The 12,060-nt window shown below is 32.4% G+C and overlaps 1 protein-coding gene across 2 annotated transcripts in view; it reads right to left on the reverse strand.

Annotated features, from left to right (window-relative positions):
• LOC126966870 (homeotic protein antennapedia-like) overlaps positions 1-12,060 on the reverse strand; it is a 254,008-nt gene that overhangs the window by 184,715 nt on the left and 57,233 nt on the right. The window contains exon 1 of one of the 2 annotated variants that reach the window (XM_050811150.1): positions 1,157-1,506. The exons of the other annotated variant lie outside the window; for it this stretch is intronic. The gene's annotated coding sequence lies outside the window, so the exon portion shown is untranslated. Of the gene's footprint in view, positions 1-1,156; positions 1,507-12,060 lie in introns of those variants that run through there. 2 annotated transcript variants of the gene reach the window in all.

The raw sequence follows: 12,060 nt of genomic DNA on the forward strand, positions 1-12,060 counted from the left end.
GGCTTGACTTATTTGGACGGGAATTTCATTGTCAGATAAGTAACTATTATTACAGAAAATTTATTATTATTCTGGCAAATAATTTAAACATTGTATAGGAATTGTAATGGGCTGGTCATGTGGCCAGATCAACAGAGGGAGGGTGGAGAAAGCTGGTCACCAAATTGTCTGGACCACGAGGCAAGAGAGCTAGACATCCTAAAGATCAATGGGATGGATTATTTTTTATATTATGTTAGTTATGGAAATAAAAGGGCCTTATTTTAGGAATTGTGAATAATATAAAAATCAACGCCTGTGTTTCACGAGTCGGGAAATTATGTAGGATTTTTTAGTGTGGGATAGGCACGAGTGGGGATTTGCCAATGGGTCACCTGGGTCCTGATGGTAAGTGATCACCGCCGCCAATAATATACCAAAAATGCCTCTAGATTAATTGAACTAAATTAATTTAAAATTGAAACCGTTTAGTTAAGATTAGATTTAGAAACTAAGGAGCCTGAAGAATCGTCAATAAACTTAGCTTAGCGATTAACATATTGGTACTTTACAATTATAATGTTATAAATATATACCTTACAGTTTTATAAAATTAAAACATAAAAATAACTAAATAAAAAACGACTTCGAAGAATAAAATATCTGACGACGGTTGCCGTCGCGTCTTTGATATTATGAATTCCCAACTCTAGGTCAAAATTTATCCCGGCGTTTGTAAAAAGCTTACACGACCTTTGATTTGCGCCAAGGCAATTCATATTCTAACACCTGTACGTTAAAGTTCACTTTACAAATATATCACTGGATGTTTTATTTGTATTTCGCTTAAGGTCCGAGATTCCGGATGACATCTTTTATCTCGATACATGCCAACTTGATCTTAAAAGAGTTTGAGCCGAAATTTTTAATTTATGTTGTGTATTTTATAAATAAAATCAAACAGTCACTAGAACTACTCTCTACTAAAAAGTTCTTATCAAAACTTGTTTGAATTTTATTTACTAGACTAACAATATTAAATTTAAATAGGTCCGGATACATAATCAACAATCATTAAGTTATATCATGCAAAAAAACTCCTACTACTTGTCGCACTTAATTATATATCGATAAAAAAAGTCGATTCTGATATAAATTTTAATTCTTAATTACTTACCGCGTTTTAATCCTTTTTAATGATTGAACACAGTTGTTAAATACACTAAACCACCAATTATAATCAGTAGCACCACACTGTGTAAATTAGTGTTCAAAAGCGACACTAATTAGTTTATATTGAATAAAGCGTTATCAATTAATAAGCCGCTAAGGTCACACACTTGTCAGAAACGTATGGTCTATACAAATCCTTATTTACAACTGGCAGCGTAGTTGAATACAACAGTAGACGCACCTAGCTATGGAGAAGGCATCTGCCCGCTTAAAAAACTATCTCACATGACGTATCTATAATTTTTTTCTAACACAACTCCACGACCCCAATCCGAGAGCTCGACTGTAGAAAAAAGTCACGAAGTAGGGGAAATTTCGTAAGCCATTATACAAAAGTTTTGACAAAGCGCTTGGTTGCGCTTGGGCAGTCTATTTTAGTGGGGCGCGAGATAGAAATAGCTAAAACGCTGTAGGAGTGAAAAGGATGAATAGACGTATATCGTGTTAGTTTAAAGTTAGGGCGCCGAAACCGCGGGATACCGGCTAGGTGTGGTATAGTTTCGTAGCTCGATCCCAATTCGAGTACGATGAGTAATATTTAAAAAAGAAGATTTGTAGCCTGTCCTATGCCGAATGAATAGAATTTTTTTTAGCTAAGATATAATTAAGAATCCAAAGTGATTCGGTAAGGTGGGTCGTAGATCAGTTTGAACAGGTACTATTTGGTGAACAATGAGCTTTTTTGTTCATATTATGTACGCTTTTGTATAATAATTGTTTAATAACATTAATTGCGTTTTAAAGCTTTTATAACTAATTAAAATTAGATTTCTTATATATTGCACGCTTCGATTGAACTTGAAAAATAAAAAAGAACAAAAATAAGAGTTTTGGAATATCTGTCACTTATCTATTTTGTCTACTGGCTGTCAAACTTTTGTACTTGTGAAGAAATTAAATTGTGTTTTGTTGGAATTTACTTTATGCTAAGCATTTTTTTTGATGTCAGTTCAATGACTACCACGGCTTCGGAAACACATGGTGCTCTGAGAGAGAAGAAACGATGCAAGAAACTCTCCCAGTATTCTTTTTTTGATAAAATATACAATTATATCAAAAGTGATTTCTATTAAAAAATCATGATCTAATCTCAGGCTGTCTGATCGCTTAGATATTCAGCTGTAGAGTAGTAGAATTAGGTTACTTCTATTTAGTTTAGGTATTTTTCTTATAATGTAGGTACAAACTTGGGATTCATTGTTAAAATAACTGCCTAAAGCCTCAATTACCCAAGTCGTATAAATTGCTATCATGGCGTATTTGAGAGCTTAGATTTCAAAATTACCTCACAGAGAAATTCTCGATGGTCAGAATAGGATCCGACTCGCCAAGTAGTGCCTTAACAACGCAAATTGCTTACACGAGTTCAGTTCCCGCGCTCTGGGAATCGTGTGTTTGCGAAGATCAATTTAACGTAAACCGATTATTATTTTTATGATACATCCATTTACCAGTGGGAGGCTCCTATGCACAGGATTTTTACCGTGAAGCAGTTACGTGGAAGCATTACTGTGTTTCGGTCTGAAGGGCGCCGTAGCTAGTGAAATTACTGGGCAAATGAGACTTAACATCTTATGTCTCAAGGTGACGAGCGCGGTTGTAGTGCCGCTCAGAAATTTTGGGGTTTTTCAACAATCCTGAGCGGTACTGCATTGTAATGGGTAGGGCGTATCAATTACCATCAGCTGGACGTCCTGCTCGTCTCGTCCCTTATTTTCATTAAAAAAAACCATCGATCAATTGATGAATGATCAACCCCACCATCGATTAAATATTTTAATTTAACAAATTTAACTATTAAATAGGATAATACCTCATATTTTTGCATTAAAATTGTATTCATGAATTATTAGCAAAGTTTTTTTATAAATTTTTAGAGATGTTTTCAATTTATTGTTCTTTTTATTATTTTATAATGACGAATAAGCCGAATCCCGGTAGGTGCAATCATTTATATGATGAATATTGATGTTTGTTACCGAGTCATGTATGTTTATAAGTATTTATGTATGTTTAAGTAAGTATATTGTATTAAATATATCGTTGTCTTGTACCCATAGTACAGGCTATGCCTAGTTTAGGGCAAGGTAGTATGTGTAAAAGTGTGTCAATATTATTATAATAATAATTATATCCAAATGTTTTATAGAGTATAGATGAGACTCTATGTCTCGTGCCAGAATTTGGCGAGAAAGCATCTCCTGAGGATCCCTCGTGTAGAGGCGAAACACCCATCGAATTGATTATAGACAAAACTCACAACACTTGGATAATTATGGATTTCCGCAATATATTGTCTAAATCAATAAAGTTTCATTTTTTGTAAAATATTATACGTTTGATAATATTTACTATTTTAATATTTTACGTTAGACCAGTGGAAGGCTCCTTTGCACAGGATGCCGACTAGATTATAACAGTGGGAGGCAATTGTAGTGCCGCTCAGAATTTTTTGGGTTTTCCGAGAATCCATCCATTTACCATCACTTGAACGTCCCACTTGTCTCTTTACCATATTATCATCATCAAAAATAGATTATTTTTGCAATCAATCCACTCAACCGGCTTTGTGTTATGATGTTTATATTGATTTTACAAGACCGTAACATAATAAGCGGTGCTGCGTGGGCGAATCATGAGGGTCCATGTTATTGACAATACATTCCGCCGACTCGATTTTATTCCACACTCATGGTCATGTAAGTAACGACCAAAACAACTAAACAAACGATTGCACGCTAAATAAAAGACGCGAGCTATGTGTTATTGTGCAAAACAAAAGACTCTCCGAGTGACATATATTCACGAATTCTATAAAAAGCTCTGTCGCGTATGATGAACGCGTGCGATTTCTTTAAGTGACTTAAACAGGTTCTGATGTCGTCGATAAAGGGTGTAGGTGACAAAGTGGCTGTATGAGGAGATATAAAGAAGTGTAATTTTTAAAGTTTATCGCGAAATCTTTTGAGATTGGGCCCTGAAATACCGAAGATGAATGCGCAGCGTTCTCGGCTCGCTCTGTCGTGATTCAATTTATTTCTTCATGAGTAAATACTAATGTTTCTTGTTGGTGAAACATACCATGAAATTTGAAATTCACCGAAAAAAAAGACTCGTCAAATGTTTTTATTATTTTATGCTTAATTTTTCATATCAATAAAGATAAATATAAAACGCGATAATTCTAGATTCCCCATAAAGAAATTGAGTGCACGGAGTGTGAGATTTGGCAAAGTGAAATTTTGCAATGAGAAGATGTGCAGGAAGCTAAAACGGAAAGCATTACCTGTAAATTAAATAATTAAAGTACTAACTTACTCAATAATTATTAACTTTCTTATTAACATTGTGAATATAATCGAAAAATTTTGAAATAAATGGCAAATTATGAAATTCAGCTTTTTTCTCTGCTGAATGAATTAATTATTCATTCTTTCATTAACAGATTTTAAAAGTTTAATGAATTTAATGAACCTCTACTACAAAATGTATATTTTTTCAAATTTAATTAATAGTAAACTTCAAGAATCTGTGAAAGTTGAAAAGATAAAGAAGCATATGGTTATTTAAAAAACATTTAAATTAATTGGGTTTTTATATAAAATGAGCTAAAAATATGCTATAACAAGTAAGCTATAAAAAGAAAAAAATACAAATCTCAAAGCCGTTATAATTAATCCATTACAAAATCCATCTTGTTAACAAAAAAGTAATACCACAAAATGGGCCATAAAAATACTATTAACACAGTGGTACAACTCCCACCCAATAACTCAAATACCAATAAGCCATCGAATGCTACTCTAATCTTAACAGCTTTTTTAAAACTAATAAAATAGCTCGTTCGAAATAGCCACCGAAAATTTCAAGTGTTCGACTTTATCTTCAGTAAACAAGAGCGATCTCGTAGCTAATGATACACATCAATCTATTCTGTTTATAAATATATCCTTACTTTATACATCTGTTTAACAGCCTCGCTGAGTGTTACGATTCTGTTATACATATTGTTATGCTATATTGACCCTTCGGGGACGATACCGCCCGCGCCAATGGAGTGTTTAGAGTTATTATTGTATAAACTGCATTTTATTATTAATGTCGAGAGAATGAATGAAGAACGATTGACGAAGACAGTGTAAAAGGCCAGTGTGAATGAAAGTGTTGGAAGGGGTAGACCTAGGCGGACGTTTCAAGATCAAATCAGGGACGTCCTGAAAAAAGGCCAGGTCAAGAGTACCCTAAACCGGAGAGCATGTATGAAAGGAATAATGAAAGTGGACGAAGCGAAACAAGTATGTAAGTATCGTAGCAAGTGGAAAGAAGTGGTCTTATTAGTCGTTGATGTATTTAAATATAATAATTAAAATATGTCCAATATACTTAGATTTCAATCGATCTCATTGTTTTTTGTTATTTTATTTTATGGAAAATGAGGACAAAGGAGCGTACGGGTCACCTGGTGTTAAATGATCACGGCCGCCCACATTCTCTTGCTACACCAGAGGAATTACAGAAGTGTTGCCGGCCTTTACGGAAGAAGTAGGCGCTTTTTTAGAAGGTGTCAAATTTCCCATGTCGAATCGTCCCGGAAACACCGCACAAGGAAGTTCATTCTACAGCTTTGTAGTACGTGAAAGAAAGCTCCTTGAAAACTGCACTGTGGAGGACCGCCACACATCCAGATGGTGGGGATGATATCTTAATATGTGGCGTGTCGTGCGAAGCTTTGTAAGGCAGACAATACCCAGAGAATTTAAATCTAGCGACGCTATGGATTTCAGTTTTTATTTATAAAAATAAAAGGAAAGTTTATGATTAATCCTTTAATGTTATATAAAAATCTTTAAATATTATGATGATTATTTTTATAAATTTTCTCACATAATGTACCTATGCAGAAAATATTGTATCACATATATTTATTTATACTACATTTTTTGCAAATTTTAATCTTGTTTTTATTAAAGTTAGATAATTGATGAAGCCTGCGTAAATTTATTATATGATCAAACAGCATCATAGTATTATAAGCCTATTTAACTTCAAATTCACAAATTACTCCAAACTCAATTATATACGGTGCTTAGGAATCATTCACTGAATCAATATGATTGACGTCAGATGTGTCTAGTTGTAAAATATATTTTAAATTCATTCTGTTTCAATGCGATAATATATTTAAAAGTATTTCTTTTTATAAATTTTGGTATTCAAAAAGATTTTGTGCAGTAAATATAAACAAAATATATTGTTATTTTACATAATTGGCGTACAGATCATGATGTATTAGTTTTCATGATATTTTGGGACTGTACTGCCATCATACATACATCATTGGACGACCTGTATAGCCGAGTGGTTAGCGATCCTACCTACTAAGCTAGAGGTGCCGGGTTCGAATCCCGGTAGGTGCAAGCATTTATAAGATGAATATGGATGTTTGTGTCCGAGTCATGGATGTTTAAATGTATTTATGTATGTTTATATGAATCTATGTATGTTTAAGTAAGTATATTGTATTAAATATATCGTTGTACCCATAGTACAGGCTATGCCTAATTTGGGGCAAGATAATTTGTGTAAAAAGTGTGCCATTATTATTATTATTATCATACCTATTTCTGGTGGGAAATACTTGTTACATTATTAATATTTTGTTTCGGTTTAAAGGGTGTGAGTACTGGTACAGTTACATGCACTAACACAATACTGGAGAAGTTCCAGTTATCTCAGGATGGGAGACGCAATAGAATGTTATCAGGATAGTATCGAGTATGTTCGTCACAAACCCCGCGCGTTAAGATGGGGACAGGCTGCCATCATAGTGACAAAACGAATTGTTTACGCAACGAGTCACTGTAATAAGCACTTAACACCAGTCAATTTATCATTAACTTTTGTGGTTTGTTCAAATAAAAAACCTATAGTTTTATCGAGAGGTTTTTAATACGCAATATCTTAATATATATATAAATTACGTGTCACGTTGTTTGTCCGCGATGGACTACTAAACTAATGAACGGATTTTAATGGGGATTACTTCATAAAGTGCAGATTAGTCCAACTTGAGAGATAGGATAGTTTTTATTTCGATTTGGGACCCATATTTATTTTATTTTCAATATTTGTTTTTATGGACATATTTTCTATGAGAGAATTTAGTGACGCACCGTTTGACAGTTCCACTGTGAAACAAATTCATTATAACGACAGGGAGCATTTTTTACGAATTAATTCTTGATGTTATGAAATACTATAAAACAGTATTTTTCTTTTTTTTTGTCAGTCGGGTCAGCTAGTAATTATTTATATAAAAACGAACGATACTTGACAGCTCAGCCTCATTATAAAATTATTATATTATGTTATTAGTATTAACCCAAAAAATAAACTCATTGCGCCTAAAGAAGTTTTAAGTTTAAATATGAAATAAAATAAAATAGCCTTTATTCAGACAAAAAACTTAATCTAATTTTACATGCATTATTATTATTATTTAAACTTGACAGTCCTTCATAAATTATATTTACATTTTTTTTAATTAGTTGAATAATTATGGGTTTTGTCTGTTTGTCTATTATAGACATAGGCTTCCTCCAACTGCCTCCACTGACACCTGTTTTCAGCTGTTCAATTTCAATTTATTGCAATTCCATAAATATAGTCCTTAAATATAACATTTGGAGTTAATACTGTAATTATTATACAAGGCAGTATATTATGAACACCCAGTTTGGGTGTCGCAATTTGGTCTGAACAGCAGACCGTAGTAGAGTGTTCTAGTCCATGTACCAGGCAACTGCTTTAATCACGTCCACTTTAAATATTGCTGCTCCATAAAAATTACTTTAGCTAAGCAATTACTTAATACATCGGCGCCAAATGATAACTTTATTTAATATGTGTATCAAGAGCTAGCAGCCTTAAGTCCTCGGTGCTATAAGGCTTTATAATTCTGCACTGATTACAAAGGCGAGCCGGCGGCTGTAATTTCGTCTTGTACAGATCGTGAGCACCATAAATCATCAGTTATTGATGAAGACATTAATATGGGTTGTACCATTCAAAAACAATACTGCATATTGCAAAAGGAGTTTTGATTCCCGAAAATCGATTCAATTTTCTTTGTTGTATAAAATTTTAATGGATATAATATAATAACATAGTTAGAAATAATTTAAACAAAAATTCTTTAATAAGTAGAATATAATTTTTAAATATGTTGAGTTCGTCGCATAAAATCGACTGAGAATTTATTCGTTATAATAAGCTATTAGATTTTAATAAAAAAGCTATTGAAAAATATATAATTAAAAAATAACTATATAATTATAATATAAAGGCTTATTTAGTTATTTACATCGATATTTTTTATTGGTTTTTAATGTTGATTTAAAAGTGGCAATAAAGTCATTGCCACTCTAACTCATTAAAGCTCAACATTTTCCCAAGAGGTTAATTTTTAAGGTTAGTTTTAGTTAATGATAAAATATTTTTGACATTCATAAAAGTCATTTCTTAAATTTGAATGGATCAAGTGATATTTATAGCTTATACTACAGAAATAGCTGTAGTACCTATCCAACCGACATCATGAGAATAGTCCCACTGATAAATTGTAGATGGTATTGCATTAATACTCTGTTCTATAATTATATTGATCCATAATACATATAAAAAGTCAGTCATACCATATGTATACCTATTTCTTAGAAATAAGTCACTCTAGTACCTACACAACATCTTTTATGACAAAATATAATAAATAAAAAAAGGAATCGATTTTATTTTTTGAAGTTAATTTATTCTTATGAGAAGGTTAACCGCTACGTAACGTAACGCGTTACGGCGCCAGTCTGTCTGGCTTCCCTTTCTCTCACACATACTGGAGAGGTAGGCAGGCTCCTTCTCTCTCACTCTAACCAAGTGTTACTTTTATTGGATATTAATTATACTAAAAATGTACGAATACACAACATTCTAATGTAATTTCTTATGAATTGTTATATAATATTACATTTAATTGAATAAATGTTCCTCACATTATCATATTAATATATTTAATATTTAAATAATAGCCTAAGCTATTCTCAAGTTAAATAATTTCAATAGTAAATAGTTTAAATTAGATTAGTTTAAGTTATCATTTTTATCGGGCGTTCCGAAATGCACACGTTTTTTTATTTGTAGTAAAATTCAGTGTTGTATTAATATACTCAGGATAAGATCGTATCATAAACTACTTAACTGACTCTACAATCCCACTAAGAAGTCAATCCAAAAGAAGCTGGACCACTTTTTCCTAACAATGATAACAGGTACGGTACAAATGAGATTAATTGCGCACCGTTTCGGCCTTATTATAATTAGTTGGAAAGAAATTCTCTCACATCCTTCATAAATGTACATGAATTGTTACAGTTCTTATTGTATCTCGGCATTTTTGTACAAAAATAAGATGCTCTCTTTAATGGTTCTTACGACACCGCAACGCATTGCAATTAGGCCCCGTATTCAGTTATAATTTATTCTTTAAATAATCGAACAATCGAAGTGAAAGACAGTAAATGATTTATGTATCGCGCCTTTTACTGTAAATAAAACATTACCATGAGCTTTCAACCTTTGCAGTCACGACTGTAATTTTAAATCGTTGATATACTTTGATATGTTTATTATAACTATGTATTCATATTGAGTGAAATAACTTTTGTATCGCGATCTATTCAAGTGTAGGCCATATGACAGTTGACACTTGAGATTCTCTAACATGGGAACGAATGCATCTGTCATTCGTGGCTTGATATAGACTTGTTCATATGTTTGTCATAGATGCGACGACATAAAGTATTCAATGAAAGCCAAGGTTTAATAGACTATCTGTGACTAGATTTCTAGACGTCGTAAATATGTGTGTGGAATAAATTGAAGACAATAAAGTTATTAATAGTTATAATATTTCCTATTTAAAGTATGGCGGAAACTATCAATTTTATTATCTATAATCTTACAGTTTTAATTATAACGCATTGAATAATTATGGGGCTGAACGAGGCAGTATTTTTCATTATATGCCTGAGGATTTGACTTATAATAAGGTGATTAAAGAAAAATTCTTCACTCATTAAAAATATATGAAATATTTTGGACAATTAGATAAAACTGTTGATATTTTATTGGATAGACTTTTTTTAATGTCGACCCGCAACGCCTCTGGTGTTACTAGGATAAATGGGCGATCACCAACTAGCAGGTGCCGGTTGACAACAAAATATAGGATACTATTAATCTTATTAATTATTTTTTTATATTTTTCGGAAAGATTAGAGCTTGTGAGAAGAACATACAAGAAACGCAACGGCCACTTTTTTATATCATTTTACTTTTAATAATTTCACATCAGCCTGTTGCATAGAGCGTGTGGATTAGATTTATATAAAACATAAATGTATGTTCATACTTCATTTAAAGAATCCCAACATACATTGTTTTATAATTTCTCAAAGGGATTTCAAAAGGCAGCAATGAAAGCCAAAGCCGGCTTGTTTTTTTTCCGACTTCTACAACAATCATCATTATATTCAGCATTCTTTCATTTTGTGTAAAATAACACAAAACATTAACATACTGAACACTTAAGCCTTCCTCATCGATCGCTTAGTAGTTTTTAACTTTATTAATCGCGAACAAACAGACTGGCGCAACGGGGCAACATAATAGTGTAGATATATATTTACAGTACAGTCATCAATTTACTAGCCTTACTAAAGTAAGCCTTACTTATTGATAAATATCTTATCGTAATCATTCAATTAATATTTGTAACATCCGGTTCATACTTTCTCCAGTATCGATTTATTCGACTTACTTGGTCGTCATATTTATAAAATCTTTTTTTTATTCCCGATATTGTATATAAGTATTATGCACGACCAATGTCATGGATGACCGGTAAGATCGCGGATCTGGTGAATAACAATCGACCATCGTTGGCACTGACTCGAGCCTCGTGCTCTGACACGTACCGTTGGTTCTCGATGTAATCTCGATTAAATTTTAAACAATACTGCAATATTATACCGTTATCAAAATTTAATTTAAATTAAATTAAAATGTTTAATACCTATAGCATTAGTTCTAATGCATAAAGCAAAACACACGTATAATTAGTTTTATGAGAATAAATGATGTAGAATTAATTAGGATGGACTACAAAATTACTTAACTAATCATTTTACATCAATATTTTTACAGGATTTTCCATGTTTTGTTTACTATAACGTGTAAACTACAAAGCTGAACTTGAAATATTGTTTGTTGACAATGAAAGTTGTACAAAATAGGGCCAAGGGAAGCTTTTATCCAGAAAAAAGGACTAGAAATATATTTTTTTAATATGAAAATGACGACATAAAGCAAGTGATGTTCTCTAGCAATTACAATGTAGTACGGCTCAGGATTCTTGAAAAACCCATAGCTTTTCTTACAGGTTATACTTAATAGTCTATAATTTTAGAGGCAAAAATTATGGACAGACAATCCCCAATTATGATTAATCATAGGAAAATATTAAATTTTGGTGAATATCTTTCTCTCAGCAACCACTTTCTTTAATAAATATTCGCTTCGTGAATTCATAGTTGGGTATCCTGAGGGCGAAGTAATGTTGGCTGTTAGCAAAGTACAACGATGTCGACGTTGAGTGGTCTGATAGGTTGACACTGAGGAGCATGTCCGGTAACATACATACCGACATGGGAAAACTTCAAATTTTATTTATGTCCTCATAGGTCGAAAACGCTTTGAATTTGTGGCCAGATAGTTATTTTTGCTGCTGATCCTGGA

This window comes from Leptidea sinapis, chromosome 11 (genome assembly GCF_905404315.1).
Source record: "Leptidea sinapis chromosome 11, ilLepSina1.1, whole genome shotgun sequence".
NCBI lineage: Eukaryota > Metazoa > Arthropoda > Insecta > Lepidoptera > Pieridae > Leptidea > Leptidea sinapis.